This window comes from Python bivittatus, unplaced genomic scaffold, assembly GCF_059951505.1.
Source record: "Python bivittatus isolate LINGU-HERP-01145 unplaced genomic scaffold, Pbiv_v1 ctg000330_np1212, whole genome shotgun sequence".
Classification (NCBI taxonomy): domain Eukaryota; kingdom Metazoa; phylum Chordata; class Lepidosauria; order Squamata; family Pythonidae; genus Python; species Python bivittatus.
Window position 1 is genome coordinate 12,423,194 of NW_028277058.1, and position 19,856 is coordinate 12,443,049.

General features: G+C 40.8%; 2 protein-coding genes across 7 annotated transcripts in view; one reads left to right on the forward strand and one right to left on the reverse strand.

Annotated features, from left to right (window-relative positions):
* Positions 1 to 11,191, reverse strand: part of FOXP2 (forkhead box P2) — a 466,299-nt gene extending 455,108 nt beyond the window's left edge. For all 3 annotated transcript variants that reach the window (XM_088141716.1, XM_088141715.1, XM_088141712.1), the window contains exon 1: positions 11,078 to 11,191. The gene's annotated coding sequence lies outside the window, so the exon portion shown is untranslated. The remainder of the gene's footprint in view (positions 1 to 11,077) is intronic.
* A 346-nt stretch (positions 11,192 to 11,537) lies between these two features.
* The window catches only part of PPP1R3A (protein phosphatase 1 regulatory subunit 3A), a 57,562-nt gene continuing 49,243 nt past the window's right edge, over positions 11,538 to 19,856 (forward strand). The window contains exons 1-2 of one of the 4 annotated variants that reach the window (XR_015796379.1): positions 11,538 to 14,363; positions 17,972 to 18,097. The gene's annotated coding sequence lies outside the window, so the exon portion shown is untranslated. Of the gene's footprint in view, positions 18,381 to 19,856 lie in introns of those variants that run through there. The other 3 variants (XR_015796376.1, XR_015796377.1, XR_015796378.1) reach the window with 3 other exon arrangements.

Here is a 19,856-nt window from a genome sequence, read left to right on the forward strand (position 1 = left end):
AAAAAATGAATGCAAGTGCCTTCTGTTGAGGTCCAACAATTGGACTTCATTATTTCATTCAGAAACACAGTTTCTGAATTTGGACATTCAGTTAAGACATCTTGGGTAATGCTTAGTTACAGACCCATTTTCTGTATATAATCCTATTTTAAAGACTTCCAAGTCTGTGGCCGCTATGTGTGCTTATTTATATATAGTATTTGGGCTCCTAAAACTCTAAGCAGTAAACAATTCCAAATTCCAATTATTAACTTTAAAAACAACACATTCAAACAATAACCATCAATCCACTTGGTGCCTCCTCATCAGCCTCAAGAACAGCTTAATTCACATGCCAGTTCCACCCACAATGTCTCAAGACTTTATCAGTCTCTCACATCGTTGTGGAGGAATTTTTGGCCCACTCTTTACAACATTGCTTCAGTTCATTGAGGTTTGCAGGCATTTGTTTATGCACATCATTTCAATCAGGTTGAGGTCTGGATTTTGACTGGGCCATTGCAACACCTTGATTCTTTTTTTTTTCATCCATTCTGTTGTAAATTTGCTGGTGTGCTTGGGATCATTGTCCTGTTGCATGACCCAATGTTGGCCAAGCTTTAGCTGTTGGACAGATGGCCTCACATTTGACTCTAGAATACTTTGGTATGCAGAGGAGTTCATGGTCGACTCAATGACTGCAAGGTGGCCAGGTCCTGTGGCTGCAAAACAAGGCCAAATCATCACCCCTCCACCACTGTGCTTGACGGTTGGTATGAGATCTTTGTGTTGATATGCTGTGTTTGATTTTCGCCAAACATGCTGCTGTGCATTATGGGCAAGCATCTCCACTTTGGTCTTGTCTGTCCAAAGGACAGTGTTCCAGAAGTCTTATGATTTGTTCAGATGCAGCCTTGCAAATCTAAGCCATGCTGTCATGTTCTTTTTAGAGAGAAGATGCTTTCTCTTGGCAACCCTTTCAAACAAACCATACTTGTTCAGTCTTTTTCTAATTGTACTGTCATGAACTTTAACATTTCACATGCTAACTTAGGCCTGTAGAGTCTGAGATGTAACTCTTGGATTTTTTGCAATTTCTCTGAGCACTGCATGGTCTGATGTTGGGGTGAATTTCCTGGGACGTCTGCTCCTGGGAAGACTGGCAACTGTCTTGAATATTTTCCACTTGTGAGTTATCTTCCTCACTGTAGAATGATGGACTTTAAATTGTTTGCAAATGACCTGATAACCCTTCCCAGATTGATGGGCAGCAATAATTGCTTCTCTAAGAACATTGCTGATGTCCTTATTCTTTGGAATTGTGTTAACACCTCAATCAAGACCAGCAAACTCCTACAACTTCGGCTTTTATAGAGGTAGTCACACTTGCTGATGATCAATTGATCAAGGGCATTTGATTAGCAGCACCAGGCTGCTTCTTATCCTCTTCATACCTATGGAAGCAGTAAGGATATACTAAGTTTTTCACACATGGCTTCTCCATTTTGGCTTTATTTTTGCACAATAAATGATGACATGGTGTAATATGTCATGTGCTGTTGTTCATCTGAGGTTGTATTTACCTACTTTTGAGAACTGCTAAGGACCAGATGATTTTTATTATGTCTTGATACGTAAAACCATAGAACTCAAAGAGGGTGTACTTTCTTTTTCACACGACGGTAAGTAACATGAGCATAACCCATTATTATGCAAGGCACTACATTCTGAACCAGTTTCCAAAAGTACTCAATGACCATATAGAATGAATGGCAGCTGATGAGAGATTATGTCCATCCCATAGGTAGACCAGACCAGGAAGTCAACTCCTGCTTAAATTAATTCAAAATCCTGCAAGTGTGTCTGTGCTGTACTCCTGCCCCACTTCTTATACTCCAGTGAATTAGGAAGACATCTGCCTGAGTCACGTCTAAATGTTATCTCATTGCTTTGAACTTAAAAAAATGTTGCAGCTCTTTTTGCCCAGGTAATGGTTCTTGCACATTTCCATCAAGGTCATCTTTCTTACTTTCCACAGATAACAGGACCTTACCTCCTACTCCAGAAAACCCCAAAACTGGAGTACAAGCCAGAGCTAGGAAAAGTTCTCTTTGCTGTGACTTATACCTGCTCTTCCAGAAAGAGCTAGATGTCCAAGATTGCGAGCCCACTCTCTCCACAGGAGTGCAACCCTGTATAGAGTCATAGATGAACATCCTCTGGAGTTAGAAGGCTTCTGAATCAACAGCCACTCTATCTTTCTGGGATTAAAGCTAACCTTTTTTTTTTTAAGCCAGACCATATTGGAACCATATCTCAGAACATAATCCCATCTCAAATTGATCCAGATAATCTACTTCATCCAGGTATCATATCTGTGTCTGATCATATTCACTCTTGGTTGTTTTGCTTTGTTTTGTTTTTTGCCACTGTAACTTCAGGAGTGTCTTCTGTCACTTAATTTCTCAGAGTTCTTCAATATTTCAAGGAGATTCCTTTGATTGGCAAAAGGAGAGTGACTATCAAACTCAACCTTATGAAACACTCTAGTTGCTCCTGGGTTTCAGGGGATGACCAAATAAATGACTGAACTATCCACTAGGTCAACAGGAAACTCTCCAAGCACCCTCTGAAAATCAAGTAGATCCATTAGCACTTCAGGCAAATCCATCCTCTGACCAGCACTGGAAAACTCCATGGATACCAGGGAATGATGTGACCACAGTAAGGAACACTGATGGCAATGTTCCACCCTTTCAGACTACATCTCAGTGCTCTAAGATTAAAAAAGATAGCTCCGATGTGTGCAGACACAGAGTGAAAATTGGCAAGATGGCAGGCACAGCATCCCAAAGCAAGTCCACGCCCAGCTACTTATCAAATTTGCCCACCCCCATAAGCACATGGCTTCCTGTGCAAATTGAACCCATGGTTTTCTCATGAAAGTGAATTTTGTTAATCAAGAACAGGATTTAAAAATGTTTATTTTGCCTATCTTGAATCTTCCACCAATGGCTGATGGCATTCTATTTCTATACTGGAAAAAAGTTTCTCCACACTGTACACGATGTTATGAACTATCAAATTCCCCTCACAAAGAGGTTCGGGTTTTTCTCCTAAATTTAAAAAAAAAAACAAAAAACCTAACCCCTTCTCATATATTTGCTTTGGTTACCTCTTCTGCGGCCCCCCCCCCTTTTTTAAGCTAGAGGTACCAAGGCAACATATATCATTCTAAGCATACTGCATCATTATAGTAGTGTTCATTTTATTTTCAATTGTTTTCTAACAAACCCTAGCCAGATGTTGCCTTCTTCAATGATGCGACAACTACAGCTATCCATTCCAAACCCAAAATATCTTTTTCTCATTTTTCAGTCAATTCTGACATCGGAAATCAGAACTTTTGCCCCAGCATTTATTTTTCAACCTTCTAGGTTGCCCAACTCCAGTGACTCTGGGCAGCTTAATATATATAAACAATAACATTGGAATAAAATCCAAAAGATAGCATCAAAAGAACCACCAACTCTACCTCACCAGCAAAGACAAAAACAAACAAAAGCCCCCCCCCCCAAACATCACACTAATATAAGGCCTTGGAGAAAAGTGGTGTTTTAGGGCTCTTTTAAAGCAGTGCTTTTCAAACTTCACAATTTTAAGATGTGTGGATTTCAACACCCAGAATTCCTCAGCCAGCATGTTCCAGAAGAAAGGTTCCATAACAGAGAAAGCCAATCACATTTCACTTACATTGATTCTCATCTGCCAATTTGTCTACTGCTCTAAACTGGAGTTCTTTGTATCTTGCCTGGATTTCCACTAGCCTAAGTTTCTAAAAGTTTCACCAATGGATTTTTCAACCTTAGTTCAAATAATTCCAATTCTGTTTCCTGGGGACCCCACAGTTTATTTCTTCTATTATAAAGACTCTGTTTCTTTCTATCCAAATCTTGCTATCCTCTAACAGATACTACTCCATAAGACACTTTCTTATTCTATTCCCATTTATTCTATATTAAATTTAAGATGTTGTCCAAAGTACTGGAAGTCCAATTATAATGTATACCAGATCAGCACATATGTGAGGCACATTTTCTCCTTGCAAAAGCCATGCCAGTTCTTCATCATCAAGCTTATTCTTCTATATATTTAGCAATTCTAGATTTAATATGCTTTTCCACTAGTTTACCCAAGACAGATGTTATGCTAGTGGGCTTCTAATTTCTCAGCTCCCCTGAATCTTATTTAAACACTAATGTTTACACTGGCTATCTTCCAGTAGAGGAACCAATTTTAGTTACAGATAGCATATTTTAGTTTGAAAATCAACAATCTCACATTTGCATGTTTACTGTTTAAGCCCACTGACTTGATAATTTTTAATTTTTCTACTTCCCTTCAAACCCCTTATTTCATCATTTCTTTTCAATCATTCTTCTGGCAGCCTCCCAGGAAAAAAATATTCGTGCCTTGCTATCTGACTAAACTGATATCTTCTGTTGCAAAGATAAATGCAAAGTGTTTGTTCAGCTTTCCTGAAATCTCCCCATCCTTCATTAATCCTTTAACATCTTTGCTATAAAGTGGGCCAACATTTCCCGCTTGATTCTCTATTAGATTTTATTGGTTGTTTTAAGGCTTCTATAAATAGGCTCATCAAAAGTCATGTTCTTCCCTCTAGCTTTATTAATGAAATTACATATATTTTGGCAGAATTTGTGGTCTTTCATATTTTCATGATGTAGGCAGGATTTCCACTTTCCAAAAAAAGCTTTTTTCCTTCTTTAATTGTGCTTTTTTAATTATACTGGTGAATAAAAATCCAACATCTACATTCTATTTAAATTTCTATTAAATGAGTTTTGAATTATCTCCAATAATTTTAGAGAATTAGCAGAGATTTTATCAACTTTGGTTTCAACTTGCTTTTAATTAGGCTTCTCAACTTTGAAAGATTTTCTCTTCTGAAGCTAACGCTGGACTTTCTGAACAACAATTCACACATATATTGAATCTAACAACACTACTGTCACTCTTTTCAAATGATCCAACAGTACTAAGCTAGCATGGGTAGCTAGCTAGCTGGGCATCACTAAGGGCCACTTGACCTTGTTCTTCTCTATAGTATTACTAGAGTACTGCAATATGGCATTGCTAGAAATGTAATCTTTTTTCTTTTACAGTGTCAATGCATATCTTCCCAGGCAATTTGAAGGTAGACAAAATTATAAATTATTGCATTTTTCCTTTTGACTGCCTCCTTGATTTCTTTCTCCATGCCAAGATTTCTCTTAAATGTTCTGAGAAAGTATTATCTACAGAGTTAAATTTAATTTTCAACATTTGTTGGCTTTCCCACAGGAGATAGTCTTAATTTTTTTCTTTTTCTTTTTGTTATAGAAAAAGAAAACATAATTTCATAAATGCAGGGATTCTGCTCTTTTTTGGATGAACTATGTCCTTCAACTTTTACTGGAAAGAATACCACAAATTCAGAGGAGCACAGCCACTGGAATCCTGTAAAAGTAAAACACCTGTGAGTCTTCTAAACAACAGTTCAACATTTAGAATGTTGTATCTTTAGGTATTATTCTAAAATATTAAAGCTTTAAAGAAGTTGACCACACTATTGACTAAGTTCTTTCTAAAATTTTAAAATATTAATCCTTGGTAGCAAAATATAAATGGCAAAAGGTTCTTGCCTTATATCTCAGTACACAATACACTGGATTATATCCAATCCAACAGAAGAATCCTATACTAGCTTACTCAGTTTAGTACAATGTTTTCAATAATAAGTATAGAAATAATAAGCATAGAACAATAATAAGCACAGAATAATAAGCACAGAATATATGCAGAAATCGAAGTCAAACTTGTTCTATTGACTGCAAAGTAAATAAGATAAACAAGTGAATAACACAAATTGGTAGAGATTTCACAGTAGAAACACTGCCACTTTCCAAGTTATGATGCCTCACCATAGCCTGTATGACAGATGGGGGAGCAACTTTTTCTATTCTTCCACATCTTTTCTTATGACACAAGGACAGGGAAAATTACTAATGTCATGCTAAGAAACAAGGGGACTTTGTATCCTATGATCCAAGAGCTACCCTAACAATCCTTCAAATAATATACCATGGCATCCAGGATAAACATATGATCCCCCCAACAAATCCCTAGGAAATAACTGGCTTGCTTCTCTCCCCTCCAGATTTGCACACAATATATTCCAGTTTTAACAATGATGTGCAACTCCCTATTTAAGTATTTCCTAATGAGCTATATCTAAAATGATTTCAGGAGCCCAAAGAAAACACCGCATTTCAAATCTAACATAGAGTATTGAATATACAATACTCATTTTTTTTCTTGTACCAATAATAAAGACTGTTCTAATATTTGCCTAGCAAACACTGTACTTCACAAATATTAATTAACTTTAGTGTGCAAAACAATCAAGCAAAAAAGCAACGTTTTCTTAATTTTAAGAGTCAGGAAAGCAAAAGGCCTAGCAATTTGATTACATACTATTAATTAAAACAACTGAACACTGATCCTAAATATGTTTACAAGTCTACAATCCTAAATCAATGCATGTACAGGGAAGTTTCATTTTAAATACCACTATCTCCCAATAAACATTAACAGGACCAAATTGTAAACTGAGGCTTAATTAGGAAGTATAAAGCCAGCGACCAACTGAAACCATATTTATTACACATTTACTGTATCAAGAGTCTATAATTTCTACATCACTTCTTGATGGATTACAAGAAACAGGTCAAGGTTTTATTCTCCTTGAACACACACACATTTTTCTATTTGAATTAAGCCTCATTTCCAACATATCTTCCTAATAAATTATATCTCTAATACAGGTAGTCCTCATTTAACGACCACAATAGGGACCAGAAAATTCATTGTTAAGCAGGGCAGGTATTAAGTGAGGCATCACATGACCACACCTGATTTTACGACATTTTTCGTGGCAGTCATTAACCAAATCACCAGTCATTAAGCAAATCACGTGGTTATTATGCAAATCATGTAGTCATTAAATTCCCCACTGATTTTGCTTACCAGAAGCCAGCTGCAAAGGGTGCAAATGGCGATCACGTGACCCCCACAGATGCTGTAACCATCATAAGTGCAAGCCGGTTGCCAAGCACCTGGATTGCTATCACGTGACCATGGGGGGGTGCTGTGACAGTCATAAGCGTGAGGACAGTCGTAAGTAGCTTTAGCACTGTCCTAACTTTGAACAATCGCTAAATGAATGGTTGTTAAGTGAGGACTACCTAGAAGGAGGAGGGGAGGAGGGGAGGGGAAAGCGAGGAGGAAGAAGATACAAACAACACACGCACAAGCCCATGGGTATACCCCTAGGAAGCTCACTGCCAGTAGTCAAGAACTTTGGTAACCGCAATCATCTCTTCCTGCCGTTCAATAAACCAACTGTGTTTTTACATGCATCTCCATTACCTGTGATAATTAACAAAGGCCCAGCTTCTACTAAGCATCTCAGTCATAGGTACAATTTTGAAGTATGCTCTCCAGAAATCAAGAGGATTTATTCCCACTATAACTTCTGAGTATATTACTGTATAATTAAATCCCTCTGACATCAGCAATTTGATTAGTAGTGAGATTCCAAAATTTATAACTATGCAAGCATAAAATGTTACAACAAGGCATTTATATTTTAAAAATACACTTTCAAGCTCTTCATGTATGATTACCTAGAAATTCTACCTATTATAACATTTGAAAAAGAGATGAACATATACTGCACTATGGAACATACTCTCCAAGACACCTGTTAATTTCTCTCCTGACAGTTATTTTAAAATGAAATCTTAATAAGCATTGCTTCTTGGCAATATTTATTATTTTCTAATAAATATATTTAGGAAGACCAAATCGGTAATCTACAATGAGACATTCACATTAGCAGCTTAACTATATGATGGAAAGAACTATTAAACTCTGTACTTAAAGCAGTTTGGTTCAATATAAACTCCAGTACAACCAAGGTAGGCCAGATTATTGGTCTGATATATTATCATATTGAAATATAAAAGCTCTAATGAAGGTATGCTCTTACCTTCTGTATTATGTCATAATATTGAATGTCACTTATATCCAGCAAATTATTTTCACTGATACATTTGATTACAAGTGATTCCATGTATGCTGTAATATAAAGGTACTGAAGTGTTAATATGCATTGATTCTGAACAGAAAAGACTTACACTTCCAACATTAATAGCCCCATTAATATATCACAACATCTAATCTAAAGCATTCTTATTAGATGCTAAGAACAAACACGAAACAATATTGTTCTAGATGGGAATCGTATGAGTGATTAAATAGCTGGATATGACTACCTTAAATTCTCATTTATTTCTCTTCAGGTATGTATGAATTAATCTTTATAGGTAAATAAATTTGCATATAGAATATTGCTATCCACTGTAATTCATTTAAAAAATTTGTTTTTGCTACTAATTTCTGGTGTGCAACTAAGAATAGCCGGTGTTTGGCTTTGAGTCATTAAGATCAGTTAAAAATAGTAATTTAAAAACTAAGAAAGCTGTTTTATAAAAGCAGAGTATTCACATAATTTACTATTCTTTGTAAAATCATTTTAAATATTAACACATATAACTTGGCCTAATAATTCCTTTTAAACTCAACTACAAAATACCTTACTAGTTGTACTTTAACAATTTATTATGAATTATTCATGATAAATTGTGTTAATTATTCTCTATTTCATCACTTCTATATGAGAAATAACGTACTAATATAATTCTAGTTTATCACTAGGTAATAGATACAGTTAACTAAAATATTTGAGAAATGTCATTTAGTTCCTTCAGAGACTGTTGGATTTGGTTCTAGAACAGTAAACTAATATGAAAATGCCAGACAATAATTCCTTTTATACCCTGATCTTAAACTCCTGTATGTGAAAATTGTCAGTGTATAATTTCAAGGAATAGGTAGAAAGAAAACTTGGAATCACACCATCAAATTACTATCCTGCTCACACTTGCCCAAAAATAAGCCCTAAAGAACTCAGAAGTAACAACTGCTCTCCCCCATTATGTTTTCCCCAATCTTTATACAGGACAAGTATGACTGGAACTGAAATATTTCCCTTTTCCCCACAACTTATATAATAAATTATCTGATACTGTCACTTCTTCTGCAATTCAGTGCAGAATTAAGGAATCTTTCCTAAAACCTCAGTCATCGTCTCCAATTACTAATGTTATCTGTAATAATTATTAGTAAATATGGCAGCCTTCCTCAGACTTCAGATGTTTTGGACTTCAGCTTCCATGATTCCCAGCCATCATGATATCCACTAAAACGTAAGTTGAAAAACATACACATATTCACCTCTATTGTTAAGTTGAAAAAGAATGACACATTTTATTTTTGTAGTGGCATGAGTCTGATTTCAGAATTAATCATCTATTCCCAGGTTGAGTGTACATTTATGTGCATTTGTTCGCTTGTGCCATTATTTTGCTCCTGGCTCTGGTTGATGGGCCACAAAATTCTATCAAAGAAAAAAAAAACAGAATGCACAAGCCTAAAATCTTCCCAAAACAGCAAAACAAGCATGTATTATTTAAGTCTTGCCATTAAATAACTGATAAAATACTTTTAGTGGAAAGTTACTTATACATAGAATCTGCCTCAAGCAATTAGCTTAGTTTCTTGGGAGATCTGTCCAATCTCCTTACTCATCATATATGACTTTTAATGTCTGAGTAATCACTTGAGTAAAAGGAACTAGCATTTTATTTTTTTTTCTTTCCTATTTTCACACTCAAACTCCAAAGTCCAACATGCCTTACAGCCATTTACCTACCAGACCTCAAAAGCTCTTAGAATTAAACTTTCACTACTTTCTACATCTTGAATTTCAAGAGTGAATTTCAGGAGAAGGCTCTCCCACAAGCTAGGAATCATGCCTCAAGAGTTCCATCTAGGTCTACCATGATTATTTATTAATCACTTGTTTTAGGCTAGCATTCTGCATTGTTATTGTTCAAGGCTAAAAGTCCCCAGCAAGCCCAATCAAAAGACACTAGGGGAAACATGTTGGGAGACTCAGCAAACAAAATGCACCAAAATCGATAAATAAAAATCCAGAAATGCAATAGCTTATCCTATCCAAAAAGGGTGGATGGTGAAAAACCAGACTGTACTTTCTGAAATGCACGTGCTGGATGTGGCCAAATATTAGAACTGGGCCTTCCCATTATCTTTATAACCTTTAAAAGTTTGATATAGAAGGTGAAGGTCTCACAGCACTCAAAGGGTACACATGCTTTAGATTTAAATATCTGAGCACTGCCTGGGCAGAAAATGACAACAGCAGCAAGTTGAGAAATAACACAACCCACACTCAGAAATATCACACTAAACTTTCACAGGTTAAAGAACGAAGAAAGTGACAAATTAGCATGTCTTTAAATGCACTTTTTACTTCGGCAAATTAATAGTAACACCCTCGCAGGTTGATTTTGAGAGTTCACAAACCTTTAAACCTCTGCTGTGCGTCCAACGCACCACCCTCAGGCGCAGGCGCACCCAAGTGTGCCCGCACACCCATCTTGTGGCGTTAAATGCGCGTTCATTCACCAAATCTCAAAGTGCAACGCAAACTCTTTGTGCGCGAATGTGTACCCTAACACACGAGAGGGCGTTTAAAAGGGAAGGTCGGAGTCACGCCATCCACAACACCTAAAACCCCCCTCCTCTAAAATCAAACGCCAGCAATCCCTACATTATTTAGAAATAGGAACGCTAAATAAATAAAGTGGGGGGGGGAGGTTAAAAGTGTATAAAGGGGAGGAGCATCTGCCACCTGCCAAGAACAAACCTGGATACATGTCACCCTGGTAGCCCTCCACGTTCCGGGCAGCTTGGAGAAAACTTTGTTGCCGCAAAGAGCAGCGGAAGAAAAAGCGGAAGGGGGAGGGGAAGCAAAGTAACAGGCTGAAAGTAACTACTGTAGTCAACCCCCGGACTTGGGGTGGGGGGAGGAAAGGGAGGGGAAACTTACCACAGCGCACGCTCTGTAGACAGTCCCAAGCAGACCGCGGGGGAGACGGGCGGGAGCTGAAGTCGTTCGCCGCGCGCACGCAAACACCCACACCCCGACGGAGAAGTGTTTTGCGAGGAGAACCGCCGCCGCCGATGCTGGGACGCGTGAGAAGAGCCGCCGGGCGGGAGGGGGTCTCGAAGAAAGCAGCGCACGAGAGAGCAGCGACCACAGCGGCGTCTTTGAATGGGGCTGATATTCTTCCGCGGGCGGCGCTGGCTCGGCGACTCCGGGCCTGGGCAACCACCAATGCGAAGAAACAACCAAGCAGCAACCGCAAAAACAGACTCAGAAGCAGCTGCGCGGGGTCTCGCGTTTTCTCTCCGAGGCTCGCGCTGCTTCTCGCGTTTGCCCTCCCCTTGGGTGTGGGTCTGGCTGTTCCTGGATGGAGCGTGCAGCTGCTTCTCTTCTATGTGCGCGTGTGTTTGTGGAGGATTCAAATAATTAAAAAAAAATGCCGACCCTTGCACGCACGCGCCCCCGCAGCTTGGGGGTGGGGAGAGAGAGACAGAGAGAGAGGCTCCCTGGGATTGCAAAGTTGTGATAATGAAGCTCTGTGGCGGGGAATAGAGCAACTGTATTGTAAGCGCCTTCCCACCCTCCTTTCTTCCCCGCCAAAAGTTCAATGGGAACAGTGTCGTCGTGCCCCCGCTCTGCCTCTTCCTCGCCTTCTGGGCTGCGAGCTGTGCTTGCAGAGCAGGGCGTTAGGGTTCGCGGTCAAGCGTCCTCCTTGACGTCAGGCCCACCTGCTAGGTAAACAAAAGCCGCGGAGTTGTTTGCTCTTTTCCGCCTCTTGATTACCCAACACCGGCTTAGTAAACCGCTGGCAGAAAACAACGCCTCGCGCTCAATTGGCAAAGCCGAGTTGCGCCCGCCGCTCCAAGGCTTTTTCGCTAACGTGAGTGGGGGGTTCCGAGGGCCCTTTAGCGACTCTGCTTCGAAGCGTTGGAACGGTGGCTGAAAATACTCGACTTGGGCCGCGACTTTAGGAGTTCGGCCAGAGCGAGCACGTTTCAGACCGTCTCTCCCTCACTGAACGTGGAGCTTTAGCGTCCAGTAAACCCCAGGAGCCCAACTCTGACCTCCGACACATCCCACCGCAAGGAAGGCGAAAAGCACCAAGGGGCCCTCACGTGGGCTAAGCCCGAGCGACGCAAAGCTCTCGCGAGCAGGCGGCCCATTACGTCCCCCTCGAAGGGCTGCAGCGGAGAGACCCGGTCTTAAGTGACCGGACGGAGAGCGACTCCTCTCTAACTTTTTTGCGCAGCGCAATTCTCCGTGTTTTTAGTCGGAAGCTCCCACTATTTTCAGCCGGTTTGATTGTCAAAACCGGAATTGCTTTCTTTACAATTCCACGCATGTTTTCTCCTAAGTAAGTCTTACGGCGTCCCGCGGGGCTTGTTTCCCCAAATGCGTGTAAAAGGACAGCCCGACTGCCAGGTGAGAAAGTTCTCTCTTTGGTGTCTTCAAAGATGAAGACGAGAAAAGCACCCTGCACATGCCCGAGAACCTTTTGCACTTTATGGTTCCTATGTATGTTTCAAAACTGGTGAGCCCTGGCACAGATTGGAAGCCTGCCCCGTTTCCTTCGGGCAACAACGCGTCGCTCTTTTCTCTCACACCGCAAAGGTGAAAAGGGCGTTTAACTCGGGTTTGCTGCCGTATGCTCGGCAATCGCTCTCCTTGCCCTCCGCCACAGATACCGGATTTTTGGCTGAGGCCCACGGAGAATACATTCAGTTGCAATGACCATAAGGGAACCTACCCATTTCTTGCCTTTTGCGTGGCTGATGATATTGCCAAGAGCCTAAATAATATTAGGATATCTTACACGATATCGCACGGCACCGTGACCCGGAACGTCTTTTATTAAGCGGTAACACGAGCAACTTAGAGCGCGACAGGATGAAACTAAACTTAAGCTCGGAATGTCGCGAACGCTATTCTGGCAGGGACTTTCCCCCTCCGGTTTCAACCCACGTATTCGTCTTTCGGAACCATAAAACCATTCAGGCAAGGTCCACCCTTGCAAACACAGATCTTGCGTCCAGCTGAAGCCGTTCGCGCCAAGGGAAAAGACAGGGAGACCAAAAAGTCTTAGCGAGGCAGCTCTCTAACGCACGTACGCGCTAGGTTGTTGTAGAGCCGCTATAGCGCTACGGGAACATAAAGAATTTCGATTGATATGTATTCGACCAAGAGAAACTTTCCAGCCCCACTAAAGCAATAAAATTATATCTGTATCCCAAATTTATAAACTTCAATCTTTGGAGCCCCATTTGCAACAACTACGCAAAACGAGCTTAGGTGACTAATTTAAGCGGAAAATGCTTGTCGAAATCGGACTGTTGTGCTTTGAAGTTTAGTTTGCTCTGTGGGAAGGGCTGTCAGGAAGTGTTTTTAAATGAACGGTGAATCTGATTGAAATAGGAGCCTCACGCGAAAGCGACGCGAAGTGTCTTCTTTTCAATGGCACTAACACAAATTAGGGTTTTTTTCCCCTGCAGCAGTAACTGGTTGCGCATCGGATTGAAAACGGAAGTCTGGGACAGGAGGTAAAAGAATCGTAGCACCACTAGTGTTTGCAGTTTCTGCACAGTATTTTCTCACCCCATAAGAGAGATGTTAGAGCTAAAACCGGGGAAACTAGGAAAAGGTCGGAAAATCACAGTTCCATAACGTTGATGGGTTGCTATAGCAAGAATAGCCAAAAAAAAAAGACCTGGGAAAGGTACAAAGGGGGAGGGGGGCGTGCGTGCACGCGCGCGACGATTGGACAATTGTTTCATGCGCGTTCTGGAAAACAGCCAGTTCCTATCAGTGTAAGTATAACCGCACCTTTACTTTTTTACAGATCAGACGAACCACCCCTCCAACCGTGTCGGAGAGGGCAGGAAGGGCGAGGGAACGGGAGCAAAAGCCCGAGGCGCGGGCGCCAGGTTTTGCTCGGAGCCGAAGTGTGTTTTGCTCAGATTCCTAACTCTCAGCCAATAGGGTTTCCTCGAGTTCGCGAGGTGAAAGTTCAGCCCGAGGGCGCGCGCGCTCAGGGCTGTTGCCTGCCCCGGGCGGGGAGGTTGTTCGGTGGGTGGTCGGAAAAAGCTCGCTGGCCTCGCGGAGCTCACCGGGTCTTCCCTCCGCCCCTTGACTTGCCAGAGGGGCTCCGACGTCCCGAGGCGTGGTTCTCGCCCAGAATCTCAACACGTCTACTCGGAAGAAAGCTCCGTGGATCTCAGGGCGCTTTAGAAAGGTAGGGGTTTAGGGCCCGAACCTTCCCTAAGTCAGAACTTCCCGCGGCTCTCGTGTCTCTGCCGAAAAGATGGAGAGAATTCGGAAGCGAATGCAGGGGTCTTTACTTCCGAGTAAATGCTAGCGGAGGGAGAGGTTAGGCTGGGGTCATTTGAAATGACCGAGGCTTTTTCTTTTGTTTTTCTTTTTCCTGCCGCCGAGCCACTAGTTCGGGTTCGGGGCGCTGTTCTGCAGAGTTGCCTCGAAGTAGAGGAAACAAGTTTCTCTGCACCAGTCTGGGCTCCGGGCATTGCTGAGATAAACGGAGAACGAATATTCCAGTTCTGGCCCGTTGTAGAGGGGCTCCAGACAACTCCGGCGACGCTTCAAACGAAATAACTCCCAGTGCGGGAAAGCAGCCAGCTCGTTCGCAACGCGCAACCTGCAGGCGTTGGGCTCAGGTACTGCCTTCCCGAGGCGCCTCGGCGAGAGGGCGCTCGGGGCCGAGTTGAGGCATCCTGAAAGAACTTGATTTCCCCGCGGGCCTCTTCAGATGCACGCCCTTAGGGGGTCGCCCGTTTCCTTTTGTCAGAGTTAAGCCGCGGACCAAACAAAAGCACGGGCGCCGCCCGATCTGAAGCCCAGACTCCGGCCAAGTTCGTGGAACTTTCCTGCCTTAGGACGCCGCGTATCCCGTGCAAAGAAAGCCGGGAAGAGTTCCGTGCGCCCGCCCTCTGTTCACGGGAAGACGCCCCAGTTTCACAACCCGTTCAAGATCTTGTGCCTCGGAGTCATTTAAATCGGGGTTTAGGCTTTGCTTCCCGCGATAGATTCGGACGCCTCTGCTTTCCGCCGTTCATCCTCGGGGCCGGCGGGCTAGGCTCCCGCGCCCCAGAACATTTGCCTTGGGACTAAGTTTGCTGGCAATCAGCGGGAACTTAATTCCAAGTTCAACTGTTGGAAGCGGCACGTACAGCCTGCTTAGATTGTGCTTGTATTTTCAAGAAGCTCTTCGAGACAGAACATTTCCCTGTGCTTTCTATTATTACTATTGCCGTTTTCTTAAAAACCCCTGCAAAGCAGTTATTTGAAAACCCTTAATTTTCTTTCCAAAGCCAGGTTTTTGTTTGTTCCTCTGTAAGGCATGAGATTTCAAATCCATCAGAGTTGCATTATATCGCTCACTGCAAACAAACAACTTTTAATTAATGTATTTCTTTTCCTTGTGCCTGGCAACACTGGGTGGAGATCAGATTGCCAGTTTTCATTAAGGTTGTTTGTAAAGGGAAAGAGGAAAACAATAAACAGACTGCTCTTCTAAATGGGATTATCTCTCCCCACCGCCACCACCCAGACTTTCCCCTCCCCACTGCCTCCCATATTGTTAACTGAGACAGTTTGAAAGAGAAGGAGAACACACTGCCTTTTAAAACTGAATTCAGATCAAGGGGAATCTCTGACTACAGCAAAGACACAGCTAAATCAGTAGAGTTATACCACCATCTATTGTTGAATGTCAGGACTACAAAATGCCAGTATCTGATAAATCTGAATGAGAGCAGGCAGCCCCCTTGCCAAATTCCCATCTCCATCTTGAGACTCCATTTCAAGCTATATGAAATGTATTAACACAAATGTGTTAATGGCCCGACGCTATTTTGGTGGCCCCAGCCTAGGCAGTATGGCCTCTAGCAGAGACCTTCATTTTCAAGGCAGCTTTGGAACAATTGCTAGTTAGTTGCATAAATCTCAGTCCTTACCTTTATGCTGCACAGAGAAGTAGGGTTACCAAATCTGGACTGCAAGCATTCAGAAGACCATTACATAGCAACAAAGAAATACCAAACACTCTTCATTCTTTCCTGCCATCTGGCAGTCATCTGAATGTTTGCAGTACAGATATGGTAGCCCTGCAGAACAATACATCATTAAGAGACAGTAAAGATAAAACAAAGGACAAATGGACCTACATGCTGATTCCCAGGTATAATAGTAGTGTTTCTACCTTCCCCAGACATAGAAGGAGGAGAGGGATAGGAGTCTATTTAAAATATTTAAAATACGAAATATTTTAACTTTTAAACTCACTTCATCTGCAGGATATCTCCCCAGTATTTCTTCATGTCATTCCTCAGATGATCTCTGATATTTGAAATGACCATGCTTGGGTGATAATGAAGCTCAAGCTCAGATACTTTGGTCACTTAATGCGAAGAGAGGACTCTTTGGAAAAGACCCTGATGCTGGGAAAGATTGAAGGCAAAAGGAGAAGGGGATGGCAGAGGATGAGATGGTTAGATAGCATCACTGAAGCAATGAGCATGAAACTGAGCAAACTCAGGGAGGCAGTGAAGGACTGGAAGGCCTGGTGCGATAGGGTTCATGGGGTCACGAAGAGTCGCACGACTTAACAACTGAACAACAACAACAATGGGGTATCTGAAAAGGTCAGACGTGACTGTTGGAAGTGCAGAGTCAATGCTTTTCACCAACTGACTCCTGATACTAAATTGGGATGAATGATAAATTTCCTCCCACCATCAAGGGCTACATTTCCGGGTGGAGGGGTCTACCACAGTTTAAGGGCTTTTTCACACTATGGTCTTAAGCTGTTTATCTCTGGTGCATAAATTGAGTAGAAATTAGTTAAGGAATTCCTTTGTATAATTTTAGTCCTTTCCTCTGCTTTGGCTATAGTGATGGCCTCATGTTCTCTCTGGACCATACTTATCATGGCCCCTGACTGGTGGATTCCCCTGCTTTTTATGAGGACAGACAGACCAGATCACAGGTTTACATTTTTTTTTCTGTCACTGGCATAGAAGGAAAAAGTGACAGAACTCTGGTCAATTTCACTTGATTAAAAAACAAAAGCCTCTTGTTTCCATCAATGAAATTATTTTAAAAAGCTTAGCTTTCAAATGACATAATAGGATATTTCACTTTTGCTTAACGAAGTCATAAATGGCAAGTCAGTGGGACAAGCTACTTTTTGAGATTATTACTGTCCAGTTACCATTGCCCCCTTTCTCTTTATCAACTCTTCATTTGCTCTCATCCTTTCTCTCTGCCCAACATACTGCCAGGGATAGATCACTTCTCAGAGATCTGAACCAATCACTTGAAAAGAGTTTTTGAAATTAGATCAAGGGGCACAGAGTCAGATCTTGTACACCTAACCTAATCTAGGCAAACTATGGAGACTGTTGTCATGCAAAGTTTAGACCTTATTCAGGGACCATTATATAATAAATACTTAGTGCTAATAGGTACTAGGGTGTGCACAACGTTCTGTCCATGAAACAGCCCATTGTTTGTTTAAATTAAAACACACATAATTTGTCTGAGCTGAAGCTAAGACACGTTGGTCTAAGAAAGTATCCCAAATGTTTGTGTTCTGGATTCAAGGGCTTTGGGCCCAGAGAACATGCCCTAGTAGTATATGCAGAGTATTTGAAATAAATAAATGCCCCAGGGGCAGACATAAATCCAATGAATTAATAAATAAGTCCTCAGTATTTCCTGATATAACTGTCACTGTCTATGGATATCAAGATTGAACAATTTATTGAAAAGTTGGTATCTTCCATCAGCATAATCAGCATCCTGTTTTATGTCCCTTTCGTGAAGACTTAGGGATGAATTATGCAGAAGAGATTTTGCTGAATGCTGCTCATCAGAAGGTCTGGCCTATAACTAACCTCTTTCAACATGGATCACCAAAGCATCAGAGAGAGAGAGAGAACAAGAGACCAGGTGATTTAACAGTTACATAAAGAAAGCTTTCCTTCCACAAGAAGCAGATCTACTTGACAGAGACTCAGTCAAACTGAATTTTATATAGCTCTTCCAATGTAGAGATCCTTTTGGTAGAACTTTCTGGGTGCCAATGGGCTATAAGAAAATGTCTTGGGAAAGGTGGTTTTAAAATTATCAAGCAGGAAATGAAAATGCCTTTTGTAATTTCCGTTAATATGTCTGTTTAGGTTGAAGGGTGCTTATGATTTAATAAATTGAATTGTATAAATTATTGAAAGTACATCACTCCAACCCAGTCTCTCATCATGTCCAATGTTACACGTTATGGCTTTTTCAAGTTTGAAAAAACATGCTGAGCTATTGATGTTTTTCAAATAATTTTATTGAGAATTATAAATGAAAATAATAAAAATTGATACAAACTGCAAAAATACAAATAGAAAAACACAAAATGGGAGAGAGTATAGAAAATAAAAAAGGGGGGAAAGGAAAAAATAAGTAACTTCCCACCTCATCCCATCAAGTAAAAACAGTTTTAATAGCTTATCACCATCTCTAAATGAAACATTATCTCTCTTCTCCCCATAACTCATCTCTTAAGTAACAAAAAAACAAAATCCAAATGTTTCGTCAATCATTCTTTGTCAGCAAAAGTCCAATAAGGGCATCCAGATATAACTATTTTCCTCTTTTAGCCCTGATCAAACAAACGAACCTTATAAACTTTGCCTGAATTTTTAAAATTATTCTTTAACTCCTTCAAAAAAAAGTCCCAGAGGTAATTTGCTGGTGATCTGTGTATCCAAACAAAAATTCTTCAGAACTTTAACAGATTTCTTTTGCATGTCCATTAGATAAAGTTTATCCTTTTTTTTTTTTTGTCACTTCTGAAAAAGTCTTTCCAAACCTTAGCAGAGTTCTTTTGTATATCCAGAAGAAAAAAATTATCCAAATCAATTTCCTGGTTTGATATCTGTTCATCTCCTTTAGGGAAGAAATCATCCTTCGATTCCATTTGCATTACATTTAAGTCCTCCTTCAAATTAATTTCATAAATATCCATTACAACTTGTTCTTGTTTTACAACTTCATTAAAGTATGTTCTGTCCAGTTTCTCAAGCAATTGATCCATTCTATCCAGTAACTTGGCTGAGAGGTATTTAAAAGTTTGCACTAAGGATTTCTGCTACATTTTCTTTGTCCTCTGGTTCCCTGTTACGTCCAACCTACAAGGTCTCCTTATCATAAAGAAACAAAAGCAATCACTGTTTTCCCATGACAAGATATCTTCTAATAAATTCAAAACTATAATTCCAATTTTCTCTGGCCCCTTAATCCATTATTAACTTTCCAAAATCTATATACTGAGCATCCTTTTGCTGCGTAGTCCCAAAAAAATCATATATTTTCAAAATGTTGAAGATCAAATTTACACCATCATGTTTTAAGGAGGCGGAAACTCAACCCGGTGAATATAGTAAAGCCTTGCCGGTCCTAAGGGTGTTAATCTTTCCATTATACTGTATAACACATAAAAAATTAATCCAAAAAAGTGATTAAGATACAAGGCTCGGTGGAGCTCAGTGTCCATAAGGCTGCTTTGCAAGTGTGAGCTGGATGTAATCCATTCCAGCCACTCCACTCATAAGCTGATCATAAAATGATAGTTTCCACTGTCTACTCATGAATAATGGCTGTCCATAGTCACATGGATGATCTCAATGATCTCTCCTTTGATCTGGAGAGATTACGCCAG